This window comes from Adiantum capillus-veneris, chromosome 28, assembly GCF_014529385.1.
Source record: "Adiantum capillus-veneris isolate H3 chromosome 28, ASM1452938v2, whole genome shotgun sequence".
In the NCBI taxonomy this organism is placed as follows: Eukaryota; Viridiplantae; Streptophyta; class Polypodiopsida; order Polypodiales; family Pteridaceae; genus Adiantum; species Adiantum capillus-veneris.
The window spans coordinates 102844036-102870075 of record NC_140958.1 but is presented as its reverse complement, the minus strand read 5'-3'; the positions used below and the strand labels follow the sequence as shown (position 1 = coordinate 102870075).

Sequence of the window (26040 nt, the reverse complement as noted above, 5' to 3'; positions counted from 1 at the left end):
TCACCTGCTCTGTTCACATCGTGCAACGGAAGTATTCGAAAAGTTTGCCAGCTCGCAGAAATCTTTGGAAGTGTTTCTTTCGACTCCCCTTCCTCGCCCCAAAACACTACCACCCTCGGCAAAACTTTTTTATTTTTGTTTATTTTAACAACTGGCAAACCTTATAAAAGAGACCTTTTTTGTGTTGCTTCCGCCAGCCTCCGGTGTTCACAACGAGCAGCATATGAAAATTATCGAACTCGGTTCTTCCACCCCTCTGTGAACCGATGGGCGGTGGAAGAGTCCATTCCAAAGCTCTTCCGGCTGGAAATGCATCTTTGGGCCGCGTTAGTGTGAAGTTTGAACCCAGCCTTCATGAGGTGAGCCTTCGTGATTTTGGCGCGCCTCCGCTTCGTCACTACGCAGACATGGTGCGATGATGCAGGTCTCAGCGCTGCAAAGGTAGCTTCATCGTTCATGCTCGAATCTGCGGCTGCTTCCTAACAAACAGGTGCAACATCTCGTCGCTTTTACGTGTGGTCTGTACGCGCGCGCGCAGGCATGTGTGTGTATGAGAGAGAGAGAGAGAGAGAGAGAGAGAGAGAGAGAGAGAGAGAGAGAGAGAGCTTGCTTTCAACACAGCGTGCCTTTCTTAAGACGGAATCGAAAATTTCGACTGCTAATAATGCACTCTTTGCTCCGCTTTGTGTCGTTAAGCTTGGTAGAAGTTTGCGCTACAAGAAGAAAGACTTCTGACTTCCATATGCAGGCCATTCATGCCTGTAGCAGATCTTGTCAGTACTGCATGTACTTCAGATCTTACTGAGTTTTTCATCCTCCTAGAAGTATGAAGTGTACACTAGCAATCGTCTGTGCATTCAGACTCTGGAACCTTGTAAATTAGAGATTTATACTTTATATACTTTGTGTACACAGCATGCATTTTGGGGTTTCAATTCAGGGTTGCAGCTCGTGAAACAGCATTTCAACCAATTTTAGTATTGTTTAAATCAGACCTGTTCTTTTCTTTACGCAGTGGACTCGCAGCCTCTGAACTCTTGAGTGGCACTTTGGTGTTAGCATCATGCATTTGAAGCTTTGGTAGTCTAATAACCAATGGCGGGTGACCAATTGCTTTGTCAAGCAATATACATACTAGCAATATCAAATATCTACGCTGGTTCCTGTCCTTATCTCTAGTCCTTGGCCCCAAGCTGAAATAGAATATCAAATCTTCTTGTACTTAAGTCTCTAAGATAATGTGGTGCTTGCTGTATGGCTTCCAGGATCCACTGTATGTTAGGACGTTATTAGTTCTTTTATTTTTTTCTTGTTAGGACTCATGGCGATGACCTTGGACGCCATCTCGGAGGTCTCAAACCCGATCTGATAGTAACTCGTCCGAGTATCTGTACGTCCAAGATCTTGCCCACCTTTGCGAGAAGGTGGGCCTGGAGAAGGTCACGCAGCTCTCCTCTGATAGGTCGGGTGTCGAGAATCTTGCAGATGATAGAAGTCGCCTGCAATTGCTCTACCTCTGTGGCAAGGCTCGCTTGCTCTGTCGGCGAAAGAGCAAGTCGAATGGTGGGCTCAGCGGGGTCGGGCGAGGGGGCTTCGGTTGAGTCCCTCTGTGGAGGAGCTGGAGCCTCCATCCGTGTCTACTGCTGTGGCGAAAAAACGGGCGGTGGAGAGAATCAACAAACGAGCACCGAGCACTGCAGTTTACAATTATACTTCATAGCTTCAGAAAATGATTTCAACAATCTTTATCACAAGATGCAGCTCGTACTGAGTGTGGAGAACTATCAATGACATTTGACGGAGCTTCGCATGTTAGGTGCAACAGAATGAATGTTGTATTTTCTCAAGATTAGTGTTCTTTATTGCGCTCAAGGTTCCTTTTGTTCTTATGGAAAGACAAAGCTTTCCGTCTTGTAGAGTGTTGTGGTCACGAACAAAGTGAGTGGATGTTGTGCGTGCAAATGAATGAGACTAAGAGAAGGAGAGAGAAGAGATACGACACCCGAGAGGTTGTAAAACCCTCCTCCGAAGGCCCCACTCTCGTCGGCGAGAGTGGTCTATTCTTTGATTGCACAAAGGTGTACAATGCGTATGCAATGGACTATGCAACTTGGTCTATGCCGATGACGACGACGGCGACTTGGACTGAAATCTGGGATCTTCTTGATGTTGAATTTCTGGGACTGTTTCGGTGGCTGAAAATGACTGTTTTGGCTGCGTTTTCTTGGCTGGAAAATGAGGTTTCTTAGGGCTGAAAACTGATGGTCTTTACGGGCTGAATCTGCTACACTTTACGTGAATAATGCCGGTCTTAATTTGTTGCTGAAATCCAAAAATGCTAGGGGCTGAAATTGGTCCTTTTGTCGTCGGGGTTTTGCAAATGCAAAAACGCTAGGTTGATTTGCTGTGTCGTGATGACGCTGAGGCTGATCTGCTGTGCACAAATCGCCAAGGCTGATCTGATGCAAAAATGCTAGGTCTTCAGTGGAGAAAACGCCAGAGTAGTCTCGGGGGTTGGTCTTGTTGAGAAGTTGCTTGTTGAGCAAGGTGCTCCTGTTGCCTCTTCTGCCATATAGTGCTAACTTGGGTTTGCTTATATAGAAACTTAGCAAAATTGCCCTACCTACTTTTGTTGGAAAGTCACTTAAAAATAATAAGTGAAATTACCAATAAATAGAAAAATAGGCTAAATGCACTGGAAAATTCCCTTAACTGATGGGAATGGATTCCGATGGGAATTCGGATGATCATGCTGTGTGCAACCGGAGGATATGCATCTATGCTAAGTGACTGGGCATGCACGGTCTACGAATAGACTCACAAAAGTGCCAGATCATTGCTAATCTAAACTTGACTGACTGAACCGTGCTGTGGTGTAGCTTGTCCACGGACACATAGGGTTGGGATGTGTCACGTGACATCGCAGGAGTTGTTGCAGGCCATGCCCCATCAAGTGAATAAATAGTTTCTTGTTCTATTGATGTATATCAATGTGTATCAATGCGGTTGTGACTACAATGCTAACTCAGATTCCTATCAACCATCCTCTCTTACCATCATTACTTTTGTGCATGAATCTGTGGCTACTTCTTTCCATTCGAGGATTGTTTAGACAAATGGCATGTGGCCCACATATCAAATTACCTTTCTCTCCTTTAAAATTACCTAATTTGTATAGTAGAGTGCGATCTATGTGCTATAGCAGTGGTTCAGGATACTCTCGTCACCCAATGAAGGATGTGCAGTTGCAATAAGATTTTCACATTAAGAGTGTTTTTTCTAAGATTTTTGATTATAACAAAGTAAGATTTCAAGTCGGCGGTTTTTTATAGACAATGCTTGTCAATGATTCAACGATGGAGCTCTTTGATTGCTACACCCCATACTCCTTCCACTCGGTATTAGTGGAAGATAATCTTTAGTTTCACTTACATCATGCCACAATGCGGTTGCATGCTCCTTATTTAAGTGTTATACAATCAAACTTCCGTGTCTTCTGCGACACTCAAGTTCAAGTAGGGACTAGAGGAAGTTGTGTTTGAGGCATGAGAGCCTCTCACTGATGCTGATTCTTTTTCGACACTTCCTCATACGTTTGAGTTCTTAACGGGAGTGTGTAGCTTCTAGACCTGATAAGCTAGCCACTTAAAAACCACAATGGGGTGAGTGTGAGATTGGGTTCAATGCTGTTAGCCTGTCCTACCTTGAAAGTTGACACGTCTGCGTTCAGCTTTGTAACGACTCGACGACCTCCCATCTATAGCAAAGTTTCGCTATTGTTGGGGCATGCGTTGCCGATTACTGCAATAGTCAGAGCAAGGCCGTCTTGCAAAGTTACTTGGAACGGGAACGGAGAACCAGAACGGTACCGGAACGGGGAGGGGGAGACTGGAGCAGGAACGCCAGAACGGTCCACTAAAAAACACCAAAATCAGCCTCAAAACAGCCTATAAGTTAGTGAACAACTAGAAGCCAAGCTTCTAACATCTAGTTGCACAATTAGAATCACGTTCAGGCGTGTTTTAACATGTCGCTTGTGCGAGTTAGTGGTTGTGGATGTAAATTGTAACGAGACACTTCATGACATACTAAGTGCATCACAAATTACATCATCTAGAAAGTGCAAACATTGAAGAGTTCAATAGACAAAAAGATGGAGCAAAAAGACGATCACTATACATTCAAACGTGGCTTATAAGGCCAACAAAGGCACTACAAAAAGGTGAGCACTGAGAACTCAAAGAAAAGATAAGAGTCGAGTCTCAAGAATCAAGACTAGCCACTAGGAACTCAAGAGCTCAATACATAGATGCCAAAATCGAAACATGTGAAGGCCCAAGGACCACAAGAGCCACTAGCCTCCCAGTCTGTAGTCTGGATCCAACACAAAAGGCGCACCATGGAGAGGGGAAGCATAGGAGTCCCATCTGCTTCGACAAAGCTGGCTAATTTCCTCAAACCTGTCTGCATCTGGCTCAAGTATTTGGAGGGCCTTCACCATGCGATCCATGGGAGTGGAGCTTGAGAGAGGGAGAGACTGATGAAAGGATGGAGCTTGTGGCTTCAAGCTTGAGAGAGGCTAGATAGTAGAGCTTGAAAGTGCCAAGGGCCCAAGTGGAGAGCCTTGAGGGTGAGACTTGAGTGTCAAGTGAGGGGTGAGCCTTTAAAGAAAAAAGAACCCCCCGTCCCTGTGTGAGTCTTGAGAGTTTGAAACCTCCCAAACGGTCACCTCTCTCTCTCTCTCTCTCTCTCTCTCTCTCTCTCGCGAGCGTGCTCGGAAATGGTTGCAAAGTTGAAATTAAAAAATGGCCCAATTTTTTTAATATGCCTGCCCGTTTTTGCCGCCATTCCGCTGTCACGTTCTGGTTTTGGAACGTTTTTTCGTTCTCGGTATCGTTTCGGCGCCTTGAACCGGCTGGAACGCCGTTTCGATACGTTTGGGGGCCAATCCGCTTGTTCCCTGTTAATTTGCCGTCTTCCCTCCCCTCCGGTTAGAGTTTTGGCATCTCAAGTGAATTGCTCAATGTGAACCCAATATTTTATTATGGCTTTTAGATATTTATTTTACTTATTTATCAAAGTCTAGGTAGGGCAATTTTTTGAGGTTGCTATATATTCAACCCTTGCCTCCATTGTATTACACACATTTAGTAATTCATTGCAAAGGTTGATTGGTTCAGGAGACTCTCTCTCTCTCTCTCTCTCTCTCTCTCGTGCTCACTCTCCTTGGTCTCTACGCTTCCGCATCGTCGACTTTGACATGGTATCAGAGCCCTTGGTGGAGCTTTGTGCTTGAAGAACCTTGGCAGAGAAGGGCAAGTTAAAAGTAGACTATCTCGTCGCCGGCGTCAATCTCCCTCCACACTGTCTCGTGCGTTGCAAAATGCTGCCAACAAGGAGCCCTTGGCTGTCTTTAGCGTTTCAAAACACTACCGTTTGTTGGCAAGCCTCTCTTGGTCAGCGCCGTCAACGCCCCCCCCCCCCCCCCCCCCCCCCCCCCCCCCCCGCGGCTCCTACGGCATCTCAAAACGCAACCACGGTCGATGTCGGAGAGCACAAGTGTCACGTGACACATCCCAACCCTATGTGTGCGTGGACAAGCTACACCTTAGTAGGGTTCCCGTCAGCCAAGTCAGTTAGATTAGCAGTGATCTGGCACTTTTGTGAGTCTATTCGTAGACCGTGCATGCCCAGTCACTTAGCATAGATGCATATCCTCCGGTTGCACACAGCATGATCATCGGAATTTCCATCAAAATCCATTAGCATTAGTTAGGGGAATTTTCCAGTGCATTTAGCCTAGTTTCCTATTTATTGGTATTTTCACTTATTATTTTTAAGTGACTTTCCTACAAAAGTAGGTAGGGCAATTTTGCTAAGTTAATATATAAGCAAACCAAAGTTCACACTTTCTGACAGAAGAGGCAGCAGGAGCACCTTGCTCAACAGGCAACTTCTCAGCAAGACCAACCCCCGCGACTACTTTGGCGTTTTCTCCACAGAAGACCTAGCGTTTTTGCATCAGATCAGCCTTGGCGATTTGTGCACAGCAGATCAGCCCCGGCGTCATCATGACACAGCAGATCAGCCTAGCGTTTTTGCATTTGCAGAACCTCGACGACAGAAATACCAATTTCAGCCCCTGGCGTTTTTGGATTTCAGCAGCAAATTAAGACCGGCATTATTCACCTAAAGTGTAGCAGATTCAGCCCGTAAAGACCATCAGTTTTCAGCCCTAAGAAACCTCATTTTTCAGCCAAGAAAACGCAGCTAAAACAGTCATTTTCAGCCACCGAAACAGTCCCGAAATTCAGCGATTAGAAGATCTCAGATTTCAGCCATCGTCGTCCTCGTCGTCGTCGTCGTCGTCGTCATTGTCATCGTCGTCACCGTCGTCGTCATCCGCATAGACCAAGTTGCATAGTCCATTGCATACGCATTGTACACCTTTGTGCAATCAAAGAATAGACCACTCTCGCCGACAAGAGTGGGGCCTTCGGAGGAGGGTTTTACAACCTCTCGGGTGTCGTATCTCTTCTCTCTCCTTCTCTCAGTCTCATTCACTTGCACGCACAATCCACTTACTTTGTTCGTGATCATAGCACTCTCTACAAGACGGAAAGCTCTCTCTTTCCCTAAGAACAAAAAGGAACCTTGAGCAATAAAGATCACTAATCTTAAGAAAATACAACAGTCATTCCGCTGCACTTAACAACAAGCAAGCTGTTGCCTATCGCTTGGTCCATTGAAACGCCATCGCTAGTCCAAGCAGGTACCCCCCTCGAGCGTTTCGATAAGCAGTGGGCATTGCTTCAAGGTGGCGATCGTAGAGTAGCCGGCGTTTCAGAACACATCCCCCAGGCTATCTTTGCCGATTTCCCCCCCTCACCACCCAAGCGTTTTAAAACGCAACCCCTTGCCCTTTTTCTCACTAGTTTAACCCCAATCTTCGTGCGAACGTTCCATAACACTGCATGTGGACTTGATTGAGGAGTTTGAAGCTTGAGAAGGGAAACGAGAAAGTTTGTGGATTAGCTTTGGGCAACCGGCTTGCAAGAGTCTTGAAGGAGCTTGAGGGGCGACTTGGAGGCGAGGATATTGGAGCATTAGAGGTGGGTGCAAAAGCACCTTTGTGCGGAGAGTGGAGCTCACTTCGTGTGGAGCTCTCTGTGCAGAGGGTGTGGAGCGGCTTGGAAGAGGCGAGGAGATTGGGGCCACAAAGAGCATAGTTACCTGAAACTGGAAATTGGAACGGGGAACGCGGAATGACAACATGCATGAAATGCCATTCCCTGTTCTGAATACTCACGTCTGAAACATGGAACGGGGATCCATCATCTAGAACGGGAAATTGGGATAGGAACGGGGAACGGAGGCTTGAAAATGGCCATTCCCTGTAACTATGATAGAGAGCTCTCTTTTGGCATGGCTTGAGGACGAGTTTGGGGAACTGCTTAGGGATAGCAGACGAGTGGATTGACTCAGAGGATTATTTTGAGGCTTTTGTAGTGAGAGAAGGCATTATTTGAAACCGGCCTGTTCAATCCAAAAAGGGCGGTAGACTTTACTTTAAACCTTGATTTAGCTTTCACCCATTATTAGTCGTCTATTTTACCTGTACTTTCAAGACACAACAAAGGGGAGAGGGATACAGGCTGCTAGATTGCACCTGTATGAGTGGACAGACACCAGATTGGCCCCTAACTTAGGCGCCCCTTTCGGTATTTCTTTATTGTTCAAAAGAGGGAATAAACGCTGTGGTTCCTACAAGCTGCCCCGCACAAACTCGGCTGAATTTCCACTGTTCCAGCCCGATTTCGGCAGCATAACTGTACTAGAACCCTTCACGGTCAGTATTCCCACGCATTGGCCGACTTTCCCGACGCATACGGGCACTTTGCAAAACCTGGCGAGAATCTGCAGCACGCTGAATTCTCTGTTTTCAGCCCTGAAAATGCGCCAGATCGCCTGTACAGCGGTCCCCTTGCGTCCCCGAACCTCCTGGGGGTATTAGGGTCCGTTTAGGGCCAAAACCCTAAACCTGCAAAAATACACAGCAGGCTGTAATTCACTGTTTCGGGCTCCGTTTCGCGTGCCGGTCGCATCCCTAGCAAGTCCTTGAGCTCCCGCACCTGTAGGGCTACTTGCCCTTTGAATCGGACGAGATTTCTGGCGTGAAACCTCTCCGAATTCACCTGTACCTGCGGGGGGATTAGCCGCTAGCTAATCCAGTACCTGTGCAAGAGGCTCTTGCCTCGGCAATCGCGCATGAACCCACACAACTGTACATTGGTCAAATGAAGAGCCCACTAGAGGGGCATAACATACTGCCAAAGGGGAGAGAGAGGGCAGTGCGTAGCGTGCAGGGCATCACTCCTGGCACCGCACTGTGCATAAGAGGGAAAGCAAGCACTCCATAGCTCTTAACCTGTGACAGAGACTTGCAAAATGAGCCTCCCAGCTATAAATCACGTTTTTGCCTTCTCTATAAGTAGTAAACTGGCCTCAGAGTGCCAAGTGTCACTCATTTGTGCATTTTCCCGCTTTAGACCCTCGGGTCTAAAAATATCTCACCTGCAGCCTCTGTTGACTTGGCCACAGAGTAACAAAATGATCCCCATGTCAAACTGCACGTAATGACGCGAAGACATTTTCAGGTCCCAAAATAGCAGTTCCCTAAATTTTAGGAGATGCTGCCATTGTATCTTTCTAGGTCATCCGACCCTCTTTGTACACTGTGGCCACATCCAAAACTGAAATGTAGCCTCTGTAGCAAAGGATTCCACTTTGGCTAGTCAATGACCCCACTTGGCTAACCATAGTCCTTGTCCAACCTTAGTGCTCTCTTGCCCTCAGGCCTGGACTCCCTCTGGACAGTTCCACACTAGCTATGCAATGCAGGGCAGTTAGATTTCCCGAGGGGTGTTTCCAAAAAGTGAAAGTAAATAGATAATAAGAAAGAAATCAACAAAAAGGATAGATAGTAGTCACACGCTGGTGACATACCCCCCTCTTGAAATCTCAAACGTCCTCGTTTGCATCTATGTCGTACATGCTTACTGTCAACACTGATGTATTCAACACCTGTCGACACATGTATGACACATACATGCTCATTGTCAACCCTGGTGTATTCAACACCTCGTCGACTCATGTATTGCCTGCGTGTGAACCCTGTCCCAATGACATAGTGGTAGCTTCGCACTCTGCCATTGCGTTGAGTCACTAACTTTCCAATGACAAAATGGTAGCTGCACATTTTGCCACTGTCTTATAGTACACGTTGGATCCCGTAACACTTTCGAGCATACCCAAACCGACAGTTTAAGAATGCAGTTACACATGTACTCTTCAATAGAAGTAATCACTGTATCCTTGACAAACTGACAAGAAATACTCACTTCTATAGCACTAACCAAACTTTTGGACATTCCATAAGAGCAATTGCCAAACTGACAATCTGTACAGCTCTAACATTCATGTAACAGGTATTTCATTTGAGCTCACTTTCAATACCATGTACATCATTTGTTTCAGAAGCCATTGTCACACTGACAATCCATTTAGCTTTGAAACTCAAGGGGTCAAGGTAGGTTGCAAATCGAAGGCTTCCAGGTAAAGTGATAACACAGTTGGTGACTCTGCAAGTTCACCTTCTTCCATCCACTTAGCATCCATTGGTGGATAGTTTCTGAACTTTACCAAGTAACGCCTAGCAACCTTGCCTTTCACTTTCCTTTCTTTGTGTGCCAAAATCTGTTCAGGGACCAAGATCTCGTCAAGTTCCTCGACTTCCGGCTGATCTTCAGCTGGCATATCTTCTGGCACATCACCCACATAGGGTCTGAGAAGACTCACATGAAACGCATTGTGAATCTTCCAACTGTCAGGCAATTTCAGCCTATATGCAACATCACTGATTATGTCGCATACTTGAAAAGGCCCATAGTAACGCATGCTGAGCTTTGGAAACACTCTTTCCTTGCCCTTCATCTTCTTTAACCTTGCCTTTTCAAAGCGTAAAAGCACCCAATCACCAAGTGAATATACCACTTCACGACGGTGACGATCAGCTGCTTTCTTTTGCTTTGCCTGAGTCCTTTCTAAGGCCACTTTGACCTTCTTGTACATTTCATCCATGTCTTGAACATACTTATCTGCTTCAAATATCTTGTCCTTTGTATGCAGTATGGGAGGAACTTTCTTGCCACCTTCAACTATCTCAAAGGGTGCCTTGCCAGTTGATGAATGCACTGTATTATTGTATGCATACTCCACCAATGGCAAATACTGCTCCCACCTTCCTTTATGCTCTGACACATAGCACTTCAGCAGATCTAGGACAGTAGAATTTGCCTCTTCTGACTGCCCATCTGTTTGAGGATGAAATGACGAAGAGAATTTGAGCGTGGTGCCCATATTCTCAAACAAGCCTCTCCAGAACAAACTAGTCATGCGTGGATCACGGTCGCTAATAATCGACTGTGGCATGCCATGATACTTGAAAATATTGCTCATAAACAAGCGTGCCATCTGATCTGGCTTTATCTTCTTCCTGACAGGAATAAAATGAGCCTGTTTGCTGAATCTGCAAATAATGGTCCAAATACCATCATTTCCTGTCTGCGTTCTTGGAAGATCAAAGATAAAATCCATAGCAATACTTTCCCATGGTTTATCTGGAATAGGTAGTGGTTGCAATAACCCTGGTGCCTTTTGCCTGTCAAACTTGACCTTTTGGCATATTAGGCATTCTCGCACAAAGGCATCCACATCCCTTCTCAATGTAGGCCAATAGAAGAATGTCTCTACCGCTTTAACTGTAGCATCGATACCACGATGCCCTGCATACGGTGGGACATGACTCTCTTCCATAATTTTGCGTCGCAATGGCTTTGTGACACACAATCTGCCATGCATCATCATGAACCCGTCTTTAAGAAGATAGTGTTCATGACGTTGTCCATCCATTAGTTGCTCGAAGACCCTTGCAAAATCTTCATCATTTGCATACTGTTCTCTCATATCATCAAGTTCATGATGATAAGGAATCGACACAGCTGAAATTTGTGGCTTCCTTGACAAGGCATCAGCCACAACGTTCTTCTTGCCTTCCACATGCACAATCTGAAAATGGAACATGGACAAGATATTTGCCCATCGCATATGCTTCTCAGATAACTTTGTCTGTGTCAAGAAGTATCGCAAGGTCTGATGGTCCGTTTGGACAACAAAGTCTGCACCTAGCAGGTAGTGTTTCCAACTTAAGAGCGCATGAATCACAGCCAGTAACTCTTTCTCATAGACCTGCATGGTCATCTCTGGCCCTTGCAAAATTCTGCTCTCATAGGCTACTACCCTGCCATCTTGCATTAGCACAGCACCAATGCTACTACCGCAGGCATCACACTGGACCACAAATGACTTCCTAAGATCTGGCAACACAATGACTGGATCCGAAGTCATCTTTTCCTTTAAGAGATTAAAAGTTGAAATCTCTTTCTGTGTCCATCTGAAGGTGACTGCCTTCTTTTGAAGAGCATGTAAAGGTGAAGCAATCTCAGCGAAATTTCGAATAAACCTTCTGTAATAGGAGCATAGTCCCAAAAAGCTTCGGACATCATGCACCGTCTTCAAATTTGGCCATGACTTGATCGCTTCAACTTTTGCAGGATCCATTCTGACACCATCCTTTGAGACAATGTGTCCCAGAAAGTGAATCTCTTCCAGAAAAAACTCACTTTTCTTTGCATTGATGAGCAACCTATGACTGCGTAGCTCTTTGAACACAATGGCCAAGTGATGCCTATGCTCCTCTTCATTCTTTGAGTAGACTATCATGTCATCAAAGAATGTACCAACAAACTGCTGGTGTGGACGGAAAATTCTGTCCATCATCCTATTGAACGTAGCAGGAGCATTTGTGAGACCAAAGGGCATCACTAAAAATTCGTAAAGGCCAAACGTTGTTCTAAAAGCAGTCTTGTGCACATCCTCTGATCTAATGCGGATCTGATGGTACCCACTCTTTAGATCTATCCTGCTAAACATAGTTGCTCCTTCTAATTTGTCCATAATATCATCAATTCTAGGTATAGGGAACCTATTCTTGATGGTATTCTTGTTCAGTGCACGGTAGTCGATGCACATACGCCATGAGCCATCCTTTTTCTGCACCAACAATACTGGAGAACAAAATGGAGATGAACTGGGCTGAATCAGCCCTTTTTCTAACAGCTCCTGTACTTGGCCCATTATCTCTTTCTGCTGAGCCGCACTAACCCTGTACGGAGGCTTATTTGGTGGGCTACAGCCTGGCACCAAATCTATCGCATGGTCCTCGGGTCTCTCTGGCGGTAATTGAGACGGTAATGAATCGGAAAAACAGTCACTATACTGTTGTAAAAACATTGACCTTTCTTTATCTAGCACAGATAAATTTGATTCATCACAATCTGACACTTCACGTGCAAAAACCAAGTACGCAGAAAGATGCTTTTTCATTACAGAAGTAATAGCAGAAGCTGATACAGTAGGAATAGACTCCCCTTTAAGCTTTACATCCAGAATGTGAGTCTTTCCCCTGCTCTGTACAGTGATCTTTTTGTTGTAGGCATCCATGATTCCCTGTACACGAAACAACCAAGGAATACCTAACAACACATCACATCCGTCCAGTGGCATGATGTAAAATTCTTCAGCATCTACATAGGACTGGATATGTAGACGCAACTTTCCAATGATGGGTGTCACAGCCTCTGTATGGCCAGGACATGCCAAACCTGCCTCTGCTGTATACCCCATCTCTTCAGGTCTGATTCCCAACTTTGAAGCCAATTCTGGGGAAATGAAGTTGGCTTTGGCACCTGGATCAAAGAAGATAAGCACTGTTTGATCCCTAACCTTTCCCCATGCTCTGCAAAGCTCACTTGCATCTGAATTTGGCTTGTCGCCCACCATATCTGGCACTAGACCAGCCATGGGCTTCTTTCCTTTCTTGTCTTCCTTGTCTTCAGAATCAGTTGGCCTTTTCTTTGTAGGACAGTTGTAAGCAATGTGGCCAGGCTGCTCACATATAAAGCATTTGTTCTCTGTCCTCAGGACCTTCTTTTGCTCTTCTGACTTGCGAGGAAAACGTCTTTTCCATTTCTTTGCTGGTCCTTTTTCTGATTCAGCCGTAGCTTTGTCTTTCCCTGTGTTGGCCGACTCCTGAGTCCCTTTAGGAGCCTCATTGGGAACGTGCTTCTTGGCTGAATTTTTCTTGCCTGATCCTGCCTTGACGCCAGTGTTAAATTCACAATCTTCTCCCTTGAGCAAACCATTGCCAGTGTTTGCTACCTCGATGAGCTGCGTCAAAGTAGTGACTTTGGTCTTTGTGCAGTATTTTCTCAATCCTTTGGGTAGGCCACAACAGTATTTTTCTATCTGTTCTGTCAATGGCACAAACCTATAGGAAGTTACTGGAAGTAGAGCTTTCCAAAACTTCCGATTGTAATCATCCAGATTTCTGCAAGTGGCAGCATTAAGCTGGTGCCATTCTGTCATGACATCTGCTTCGAAATCATCAGATAACCATGCTGCTGCAAAAATCTGCTTGAAGTAAATCCATGTGGACGGAGCTTGCCCTTGAAGTAATAAAGTTGTCCACCATTGTCCCGCATTCCCTGTCAAGAAAGTGGCTGCCTTGCGGACCTTTGAAGCCTCTGTAAAGTTTCCCCCTGCATAGGCCTTGTCAAACTGCTGGAGGAATGAAAGAGCCTTCTTCCTGTCATCAAACCCTGTAAAGGTCGTGAATGACACTCCTTTGCCACCTTCTTTGTACGGAGTTGGCCTCTCCAGCGGCGTTAAATTGTCATATGGAAGTGACTGAAACATGGGAACACTATTAGGGTTCATTTGTGTTCCTTGGCCGCTATTAACTTGACCTGGAAATGCCATATTTGGCTGCTGATTTGTAATTCCAGCCATACCAAAATTTGCTTGTGGCATCCCAAATTGTCCCTGAGTGCTTTGAAACCCTGGTTGCATACCCATGACACTGTACATGGGGTTAGGCATCATCGTTTGAGCACCCGCAAACACTGTTCCTGGCGTATAAAACTGATTTCCAGGTGCATGACCAGCCATGCTCTGAAATACCGATCCACCTCCAAAATAGCCAGGGTGTACTGAAGGTGGTGGGAAGACCTGTTGCATAGCCTGTAGGTTGCTTCCCTGCCCATTAGAACCAGCTATAGGCTGCTGAAAGGTGGCGGGCTGAATTGGTACAGCTTGAAAAACTGGCATCTCAGCCACCTGTTCTTGCACCTTAGGCATACGTTGTGGAGACTGCATGTTCTCCGTCAAGTGTACAGGTGTTTCCATTGACTGTGCGGTATGAATCACCTGTGTTCGAGCCTTAACAGGCTTTTGAATATGATCCAGTGACCCAACTTGCTGAGACGGAACAGGAGGTTGCAGAAAGGCTAAAAACCTTGGGTTCTGCATTACTTGTGTGAACATAGCCACAGCAGTAGCCAACTGGGTCCTGAATATATCATCATCAGTCTGTGGTGGTCTTGAGGACTCACCCACTTCATGTGTCTGTTGACCCTGTGAAGAGGAAACCTCTTCAGTCACATCATCTGGTCTGTCAGCCATAATTACAATTCCCTGTGTCTCGTCTATGATCCCCTGTGTCTTCAAGCCCAAAACTGACCAAGGCTCACTTCTATGGAAAAAAGTGATTTAATCCCGTCGATGGAACCATGAAACCGGCCTGTTCAATCCAAAAAGGGCGGTAGACTTTACTTTAAACCTTGATTTAGCTTTCACCCATTATTAGTCGTCTATTTTACCTGTACTTTCAAGACACAACAAAGGGGAGAGGGATACAGGCTGCTAGATTGCACCTGTATGAGTGGACAGACACCAGATTGGCCCCTAACTTAGGCGCCCCTTTCGGTATTTCTTTATTGTTCAAAAGAGGGAATAAACGCTGTGGTTCCTACAAGCTGCCCCGCACAAACTCGGCTGAATTTCCACTGTTCCAGCCCGATTTCGGCAGCATAACTGTACTAGAACCCTTCACGGTCAGTATTCCCACGCATTGGCCGACTTTCCCGACGCATACGGGCACTTTGCAAAACCTGGCGAGAATCTGCAGCACGCTGAATTCTCTGTTTTCAGCCCTGAAAATGCGCCAGATCGCCTGTACAGCGGTCCCCTTGCGTCCCCGAACCTCCTGGGGGTATTAGGGTCCGTTTAGGGCCAAAACCCTAAACCTGCAAAAATACACAGCAGGCTGTAATTCACTGTTTCGGGCTCCGTTTCGCGTGCCGGTCGCATCCCTAGCAAGTCCTCGAGCTCCCGCACCTGTAGGGCTACTTGCCCTTTGAATCGGACGAGATTTCTGGCGTGAAACCTCTCCGAATTCACCTGTACCTGCGGGGGGATTAGCCGCTAGCTAATCCAGTACCTGTGCAAGAGGCTCTTGCCTCGGCAATCGCGCATGAACCCACACAACTGTACATTGGTCAAATGAAGAGCCCACTAGAGGGGCATAACATACTGCCAAAGGGGAGAGAGAGGGCAGTGCGTAGCGTGCAGGGCATCACTCCTGGCACCGCACTGTGCATAAGAGGGAAAGCAAGCACTCCATAGCTCTTAACCTGTGACAGAGACTTGCAAAATGAGCCTCCCAGCTATAAATCACGTTTTTGCCTTCTCTATAAGTAGTAAACTGGCCTCAGAGTGCCAAGTGTCACTCATTTGTGCATTTTCCCGCTTTAGACCCTCGGGTCTAAAAATATCTCACCTGCAGCCTCTGTTGACTTGGCCACAGAGTAACAAAATGATCCCCATGTCAAACTGCACGTAATGACGCGAAGACATTTTCAGGTCCCAAAATAGCAGTTCCCTAAATTTTAGGAGATGCTGCCATTGTATCTTTCTAGGTCATCCGACCCTCTTTGTACACTGTGGCCACATCCAAAACTGAAATGTAGCCTCTGTAGCAAAGGATTCCACTTTGGCTAGTCAATGACCCCACTTGGCTAACCATAGTCCTTGTCCAACCTTAGTGCTCTCTTGCCCTCAGGCCTGGACTCCCTCTGGACAGTTCCACACTAGCTATGCAATGCAGGGCAGTTAGATTTCCCGAGGGGTGTTTCCAAAAAGTGAAAGTAAATAGATAATAAGAAAGAAATCAACAAAAAGGATAGATAGTAGTCACACGCTGGTGACATTATTACCAGATCTTGCAACTGCAATGTGGCCCCCTCATGCTCGAGCGCTAGCGACGACATTGACGACCAAAACCAACTATCGGCTATGGAGAGCAGATCGGCCAGTTTCCAGTTAGCAGCCTATGCACAAGCAACGATCTCAAGGAAACTGACAGTTTGTTTGGCTCAAGATTTTGAAGCCAAAATAAAATATACGAGTTCGCTAGAGGACAACGACAAAGGCAAGCTTGACAAGGATAGCAAAACAAGTACTCAATTAGCTGCCTCAATACCCACGAAGTGTGACAACCATTGATTTAAATGTGCCTCTCTACTCTGTTTGGCTCGGGAGTTTGAAGCCAAAGACAAGAGCAAGAACGCACAGGAAGACAAAGACAAAGGTAAGCTAGATAGAGATAACGATGATATGTATCTGACAGGGCACACGCGACGACGGCCACAGTGGCTACTACACTAGATTTCTAGTCAAAGTGCCAGTGCCGCCACTAGCTTCAGCCAAAGAGAGGCTTGTGAGTGGCATAGAGGGGCAAGCAAAGCTCCCTATGATTAATTTGGACCCTTGTGTTAAAGTTGAAGTTACTGGTGTTTGAACTCGTGGGTCGGAGTTCAATGCAGATGTAGCTGGCAGGGAACCAATCATTCGTATCTAAAACACTATGAAGGAGTGCACCAATCCATTGTTGTTGGTCGGATCATGGACATGATGTGTACCATAGTTCATTATCTTGTAGTAGTTTATGGACGTGATGTGTTCATAGTTCACGAATGTAAGGTGCAGCGGAATGAATGTTTGAACTTTGCTCAAGATGAGTGCTCCAAACTGTGCTCAAGGTTCCTTTTGTTCTTATGTAAGGGAGAGCCTTTCGTTCTTAATGAGAGAGTGCAATGATCATAAACAAAGTGAATGGACACTGTGCGTGAAAGTGCATGAGGCTGAGAGAGATAGAGAGAGAAGAGAATACGACACTAGAGACGTTGTAAAACCCTCCTCCGAAGGCCCCACTCTCGTCGGCGAGAGTGGTCTACTATTGATTGCACAAACTCGTACAAAGTGGATGCATGTGACTGATTCAAGTCTAGGCTAGATCGATGACGACGACGGGGATGGCGAGATCGATCTAAGGGTTGAAAACTGACGCCTTTGTACTGATGTCCAAAGACGCAAATGGCTGAAATTTGACGCTTTCTATCTGCTGTCCAAAACACTGATATGCTGAATTCTGTTGGCTGAATTCGCTGAAGATTCTGCTCCTAAAAACGCTGATATGGCTGGTTCTCAATGGCTGAAATATGCTGGTCTTTAGGGGTCCAAAGGCTGAAAACCTGCTTGTGCTTATCTGCTGAAAATCGCCATGCAAATGGGAGGGCAATTGGGGGTTCTAGAAACGCTAGGGGTTGAGGGAGTCTTTGCTGAGGAGTCTTGGTGAAAAACGCTAGAGCTGAGGTTTCTTGGCGATGAAGCCTGCTGATGAAAACGTTAGGGAAGGGGGAGTCTTGCTTGGAGGGAAAACGCCACCAAGGTTCTTGCTGAGAAGTTGCCTGTTAAGCAATGGTGCTCCTGTTGCCTCTCCTGCCAATTAGGGCTACTCTAGGTTTGCTTATATACAAACTTACTCAATTTTCCGTACCTACTTTCCAACAAAAGTCACTTAAAAGTAATAAGTGGAAAATGTCAAAAAATAGGGAAAATAGGCTAAATACATTGGAAAATTCCCCTGAAGGATTTTGATGGATTCTAATGGGAATGCTTATGATCATGCTGTGTGCAACCAGAGGATATACATCTACTCTTAAGTGTCTGGACATGCACGGTCTGCGAAGAGACTCACAAAAGTGGCAGATCACTTCCTATTCTAGACTGACTTGACTGAACTGAACCCTAGTCATGCTATAGCTTGTCCACCTACACATAGGGTTAGATGTGTCATGTGACATCCCCTCCTTTTCAAAGTGAGGTCCTGGTACCAAACTGTATGGCGTCTAGGGAGATCGCCAACAACATTTGGAAATCTGGAAAGGACTCGTCGTTGGCCCACTCTGATGCGTGGGTCGTGCGATACTTGAACTTCATAAAGGTCTGCAACGCTTGCTTCTTTGGGTCGCGCCGAAAGCGACACAAAGTCTTCTGTGGCTCCTTCGATGCTCCAACTTCGTCTAGAGTCATGCTTCTTTCTTCTTCAAGAAGCTCTACGGCTGAAAATTCTTGAAACCACTTCCAACACAAAAACATGAACATATCCATTCCATGTAAAGTGAGTGGAAAAAATCTTGTCTTCCTCAAAGACTGTGCATGCAATGTAGATGAACAAATAGACGGAGTGCCAAACCGTTCAACATACACACACGCAAACAATGAGATCGAATCTTGTGTTTCTGATCTAAATCAATCAACCGTGGCAATTCACAACGGAAATGCCCATGCTTGGTGCTCATACTTTCTTGTGCTCTTTCTACAATTGTGTCATGCCAAGGAAGAGACATGGAATGTGACTTCCTTGAATGCATACTTTTCAGCTTTTCATGAATAATCCGCATACATTCGTGCTCATTCATGAGTGAAACGTGATCAACGTACAATATGTCATGCATAGAAAAAGGGATCACATAAAGATGCTGACTAAAATACAGGAAACGATCACGAATGAAACACTCGAACAATGCATGCGTACTAATCATGCGAACACATATTACTTTCTGTGAGGGTTCTGTGGACGTAGGCTCGAGAGCCAAGATCGGTTCTTCTTGAGGGGGTTCTTGGGACCTAGGCTCGAGGGCCAAGATTGGTGCTTCGTGATTGATCGAATCTGCAATGAGGTTAGCTTCACTAGAAAAAGCATCAACTAACTCATCATCCTTGTGAACAATCACATTATTTTTATGCAAATCATCATGCTTGTCATTATCATCCAAATCATCATGCTCATCATTATCATTCAAATCATCATGCAAATCCTGTGTATCATGCTATGGATAAGAAGAGACTGAGAGAGTCTCTGTCTCCTGAATCTCTTGCATTTGTGCTTGCACTTGAGAAAAGAGTCGCAAGAACTCTTTCATGTGTTGGTCGCTCTTTTCTTTTCTTGCTTGGTTCTCGCGATCAAATTTGGCTTGACTTTCTTTTTCTTCCAAGTCGTACTTACGCTCTATGGTTGCCATTTCTTCTTCGTAGGCCTTTTTGTCTGCTTCTCTTTTTGCTTTTCGTGCTTCGCGGTCTAACTTCCATCTTGTCGAAAGCCTCAGTAGGAGTTAGTGCAATCCTTGACGTAGATGGGGAAGGGGGAGGGACGGAAAAACCTCGTGGTGGGGAAAATTCTTCTTCGCCTCTCTCATGTTCATCACCTCCAAGCGAAGTATCCATTCCGCTTTGAGTGATGACCATTCTGAAGTCGTGGGTTCTTGTGGTCTTGGGTTCTTAAGTTCACGAGAAACTTGGGTTCTTGGGTTCTTGGGAGTCTTGACTTCTTGAGGGTCTTCTTTCGATTGCAATCTGCGTTTGAGAAGGATCTTCTCTTCACTCGAGTTTTGCTCTTTTCCGCGGGCGCACCCCTTGGTGGCCTTGCGCTCACACCAAGGTTGCTTCTTCTCACCTAACGTCGATTGGCCGGCCGCTAAGTGCACGTTCCGCTCTCAATGAGTAAAAAGAGGCACAAGGGGAGGTTGGACAAGCCCTTCTTTCTTGGGATTCTTGTCACTCTTCAAAAACACGATTAGGAATCGACACGCCCAAGCGAACTTGGGTTTGTGCGACCGCAACAAGCAAAAAAATTCTTGTGATTCTGATACAGAACACTGCCAAAGCTTTGATACCAATGTAAGGTGCAGCGGAATGAATGTTTGAACTTTGCTCAAGATGAGTGCTTCGAACTTTGCTCAAGGTTCCTTTTGTTCTTATGGAAGGGAGAGCCTTTCGTTCTTAATGAGAGAGTGCAATGACCATAAACAAAGTGAATGGACATTGTGCGTGAAAGTGCATGAGACTGAGAGATAGAGAGAGAAGAGAATACGACACCAGAGACGTTGTAAAACTCTCCTCCGAAGGCCCCACTCTCGTCGGCGAGAGTGGTCTACTATTGATTGCACAAACTCATACAAAATGGATGCATGTGACTGATGCAAGTCTAGACTAGATCGATGACGACGACGGGGATGGCGAGACTGATCTAAGGGCTGAAAACTGACGCCTTTGTACTGTTGTCCAAAGACGCAAATGGCTGAAATCTGACGCTTTCTATCTGCTGTCCAAAACGCTGATAGGCTGAATTCTGCTGGCTGAATTCATTGAAGATTCTACTCCTAAAAACGATGATATGGCTGGTTCTCAATGGCTGAAATCTGTTGGTCTTTAGGGGTCCAAAGGCTGAAAACTTGCTGGTGCTTATCTGCTGAAAATCGCCATGCAAATGGGAGAGCAATTGGGGGTTCTGGAAACACTAGGGGTTGAGGGAGTCTTTGCTGAGGAGTCTTGGTGAAAAACGCTAGAGCTGAGGTTTCTTGGTGATGAAGCCTGTTGATGAAAACGCTAGGGAAGGGGGAGTCTTGCTTGGAGGGAAAACGCCACCAAGGTTCTTGCTGAGAAGTTGCCTGTTGAGCAATGGTGCTCTTGCTGCCTCTTCTGCCAATTAGTGCTAGTCTAGGTTTGCTTATATACAAATTTACTCAATTTGCCCTACCTACTTTCCAACAAAAGTCACTTAAAAATAATAAGTGAAAAATGTCAAAAAAATAGGGAAAATAGGCTAAATGCATTGGAAAATTCCTCTGAAGGATTTTGATGGGAATGCTTATGATCATGCTGTGTGCAACCAGAGGGTATGCATCTACTCTAAGTGTCTGGACATGCACGGTCTGCGAAGAGACTCACAAAAGTGCCAGATCACTTCCTATTCTAGACTGACTTGACTAAACTGAACCTTGGTCATGCTGTAGCTTGTCCACGTACACATAGGGTTAGATGTGTCATGTGACAACGAATGTGGAGTCTTGGACGTAGTGTGGTCTATATATAGTTCAAATTTTCTAAAAGGCAACCAATGCTCACTATTGCATTTTTCTCAGGTACAAAGTTGAGGGTAGCAAAACTGAGGTATACTCAGTTGGTGGCCACTTCTGGGGTGTCCATGGTAGCTTCTTCATCGACTTGGTCTCACTATTTATGTCCACTATGAGGTGTAGAGAGGGTGTTAGTTTTGGCATCTCAAGTGAATTGTCCAATGTGAGCCCATTATTTATTTTGGCTTTAAGGTATTCATTTTACTTATTTGTCAAAGTTTGGGTAGGGCAATTTACTGAGGTTGGTGTATATGCAACCCCTTGCCTCCATTGTATTACACACATTCAATTATTCATTGCCAAGGTTGACTCAAGAGACTCTCTCTCTCTCTCTCTCTCTTCTCTCTCTCTCGTGTTCTCTCCTTGGTCTCTACGCTTCCGCATCGTTGACTTGGACACCCCCCCCCCCCCCCCCAAAAAAAAAAAAAAAAAACAAACACCACCTGAGGCTAGTATACAATGCACACACCCATACACGCACACTTCCCTCTTTGCGATCCATAGTATGCTCGGCAAAGCATACCGTGCACAACTATGTTTGAAAAGATTGTGAAATTGAGTACATTGATGAAGTGATGGTATGTACATTTTCATCACATAGCCCCGTAGTATATCCAACACATATTGGCCACCTTGGTGAACGTGCTCTAGAGGACATTCTTCCAGTTGGACCATACTTCGCTCGGCGCCCGAGCACTCTTTGGCTGCCCATTGACAACGCGTATTGTGGGCACATTGGTGAGCCAAGGTGGGGTTCGGATCACCAAGGCCAGAGAGGTAGCATTCATTATACAGAGTGTGGCTATTATATGGCCACCCCTTTCAGAGCATTCAAGAGCTATCTGACAACAATTCTCTCTGGGTGGCCCAGAGTGATCGTGGGCTAGGGCTATTGGCTGTCCAGTGGCCAGCCAGGCGTCTAGTGAACACACTCAGCAGGGGCTTCCCTAAGCCACTAGTATCATATATTTTCAGTTGCCCATGAGTTGCCTTTGTTAGACTTACACCACTCTGCTGCTTCACTAGTCTAGGGCATACTTGTACGGCTAGTATGTCTCCGGGCTGGCCACCCATAGCCTAGGTTGCTCCTAGTCCGGCCGCCCGAGTTTGGTGCCGGCCGGCCACTTTTGTCCGGGCGTCCACATATATTTCCATACATCATTTCTCTGTTGAATCGTAGGGATTTTCATCAGGCCTTGTTTGCGTTTTTGCTGCTGGCTACCAGCGCTGGCCTTCATAGCCACTTTCGGACGTTTTTGTCGTGACGAATTCCCCCAACCCCATCTGCGTTTTTTGGCCTAGGAAGGGGCTTGCGTTTTTTGGTGGTGCTGCCTGCGTTTTTCAGCCAGTCATGGGGGGGGGAGCGCTTGACACCTTACCTCCTTGATCTTGCCTCTACCCTCCGGCCTTGCATCCGGTGCATTGCCGGCACAATCCTCATCATTCAGACCAGATTTCAGCTTTGTGTTGCTTGCTTTTTTCTCTGTTTTCAGCCCATCTGGGGCAGTGATAGTGATTCACCACCCTTCCCATACTCCTCTGCACTGCTCCGGAGCATGCCAGTAGCGTACGAGCACGCTGAAAATTGCTGGACAGCAGCGTTTTCATCACCTTGCAGTTGTGTTTTTGGGTGGACAACACCCACGTGGCTTGTGTTTTTCACAGAGGATGAAGTTACCTCGTGCCAGGACACCATTCAGTGGTGGTCCTGCGGTCTCTCTGTGACTTTTGCAGTACACAATATCTTCGACATCGGCTTGATCATCTACCGGCGTATGATCCTTGGGAGATCCATTCATTCCAGCCATCATTCGGCGGTTGCACTCTAGAGGGGGTGGTGACTCGTGGTTTGCTATGGACACACCTATGCACTCATCAAAGGAGTTCACACGAGATATGGCCATGCTCATGGCATATGGGGTTCCGACATTCCCAGAGAGGACACCACCATCTTGGGTGGACAGACACTTACCACTTGACCTCGACACGTCAGATCACTTGCTTACACAAGAGCATCTACATGGACTTAGGGAGAGGATCTTGGATCTCTTCTTGGATAGGTTCATTGCTTGGATCTACAGACTCATTGCTTGGATCTACAGACTGGAGTGGGACTTTAGTTCTTTGGACTCTCTTGGAGAGTTTACACGTGAGATGCGGGAGATCAAGCATCCCGCGACTACATCCAAAGTCACCCGGAGCTTGGCTTGGATAGTAGTACAGTTGCTCTTCTACACTCCTGAACATTTGGGTTGCTACCTTCAGAGTTGCTTACACTCACCCTCAGTAACCTTACAACAGTCTTATCCCCCGACCTACGTAGTAGGCCACTCCCAGCTCATTCACCTTGAGAGCCACACCAACCCAGCCAGGTCTAGTGGCATTGTTGGCGGGATTATGCTTTGGTTTACATGGGAGGATTGGAGGCAGGAGATACAGGCAAGACGACGCAGACATATTGGTTTGGCCTTTCCTCCTTGTAGAGGATCTTCACAGTGCAGACTTCTTCATCTGGCTTCGGCGCCCCTTTCGGTATTTCTTTATACTTTGAGAGGGTAAATTACAAAGTAGACTCTTGGGAATCCTTTATCTGTATCCTGCTAGATACCACCTGTTTTGGCCAAATTTCGGCAGCATAACAGCCCCAAAACTTGCGCGAAACCAATTCCCCTACTGGAACTCACTTCCACTAGCATAAACCCTCTGATTTCTGCCCAAAAACAGTAAATTCAGCATGCTGTATTTACTGGTTTTTGCCTTGTTTTCAGCCCTAAACAGTCCTCGAACCGTCCTCTGTCAGTGGGGCACTGTTCCCAATGGTTCTGGCGTGCATATGGCTGAAACCGTCAGATTATAGCGCATACACAGCGTTGAAAACGCACATGTTTGGTGAGGTTATGACCCTCACCAGTGCCTGCTTTTGGAGTAGCAGTTAGGTACTCCTGTTCCTGCTCAAAGAGGCTCTTGCCTCAGCACAAAAGCATGAAACCCCATAGCTGTACATCAGTCAAATGAGAGCTCTCTTGTGGGGCATTACATAACTGCACGTAGGGGGGAGAGAGAGCAGTGTGTAGTGTGCAGGTCATCAATCCTAGCACTACACTGTACATAGAGAGGAAAGGAAGCACTCCATAGCTCTTAACCTGTGGCAGGTTCTCAATGAAGCATCCCCCCAACATAAATCGAGCTTCCCTTCTTCTGCGCTTGACCTATAATGCATCCGTGAACAAATCGTTGTAAAAGGGGAAGATTTCCATGACTGCCAAAACCTGCGTATCGCTGAAAACGCAGCAAAACAGCCGTGTAAACACGCATTTGATGCCTTCCAATGCTGAAAAGGAGCTTCTTGGTCCTAGGTAAAGTCATGGGAAGCTCAGAAATGGAGAGAAATGACTGAAAATCAGAGTTATCAGCCTCCAAAACTGTTCCAAAAAGTCAGTTACGAGTTCTGTTCTCCTAAACTTGGTAAATTGGCCAAAAAGTGCCACTTGGCACTCAAACATGCAATTTCTCCGCATTGGGCTTCCCGCTTAAAAATCTCTTAACTGGTGCATTAGTTGACTTTGCAGCAGAGTTATAAAATGTTCCCCTTGTCATTCTGAAGCTAATGACACGAACAGATTTCATGGCCCAAAATAACAGTTTCCTAAATTTTGGGAGCTGCTTCCGTTGGGCTCCCACTGGTCTTATGACCATCTATCTTCATTGGGACCACATCCAAAAATGCAATGTGGCCTAACTGTCGGGTATTTTCTTTCGGTGACCCCACCTTGACATTGTACCTTTATTGAGTTCACTTCCTAGTATTCACCAACTTGCTAAGTGCTATGGGAGGACCTACATGATCTTGAACTGAGCCTACACATCCTTTCACTTTACGAGTTCCAATGCCGACAAACTTCCCGTCTGTGGGTGAAACTACCATTCACATTGGCCATACAATATTCGACCATTTGCAACTTCAAAAAGAGGGTCTCAAAAATAAAACAAAAACCATTGGAAAGAAACCAACAACTGAGGTTAGCGGTTGCCACGTCCTCGTGACACTTCCCTACTTATATAGAATGATTACGCTGCAGACAACTCAAGACGGTGCAGACAGATTGGTCTGGCCTTTCCTCCTTGCAGAGGATCTTTACAGTGCAGACTTCTCATGAAACCGGCTCGTAGGGCGGTAGGCGTTGGCTTTCACCCGAAATTCTTTACTTTAAACACACACACAGAGCACTTTGCAAAGAGAACCTGCGACGGGAGTTAACACTTGAATACACACACGGCTCGGAAGCTAGAATGCTCCGAGCAGACGCCGACAACCTGTAGGCCCCAAAATTGGCGCCCCTTTCGGTATTTCTTTATTCTTTAGGAGGGTAAATTACAAGGTAAGGTCCTGGGAATCCTTCACGTGTATCCACCTAGATACCATTTGATTTGGCCAAATTTCGGCAGCATAACAGCCCCAAAACTTGCGCGAAACCAATTCCCTTGCTGGAACTCGCTTGCACTGTCGTATACCCTCTGATTCCTGTCCAAAAACAGTAAATTCAGCACGCTGTATTTACTGGTTTTTGCCCTGTTTTCAGCCCCAAACAGTCCCCTAACTGTCCTTTGCTAGTGGGGCACGATTCCCAATGATCCTGGCATCCGTATGGCTGAAAAACAGTCAAATTACAGCGCATACACAGCGCTGATTTTGCACCTGTACGGTGAGGTTATGACCCTCACCAGTGCCTGCTTTGGAGCAGCAGTTAGCTACCCCTGTTCCTGC

General features: G+C 46.0%; 1 protein-coding gene across 1 annotated transcript in view; it reads left to right on the top strand.

The window, feature by feature from the left end:
• The first annotated feature begins 218 nt into the window (after positions 1-218).
• LOC147421000 (uncharacterized) overlaps positions 219-26040 on the top strand; it is a 73434-nt gene continuing 47612 nt past the window's right edge. The window contains exon 1 of the mRNA XM_086505099.1: positions 219-490. The gene's annotated coding sequence lies outside the window, so the exon portion shown is untranslated. The remainder of the gene's footprint in view (positions 491-26040) is intronic.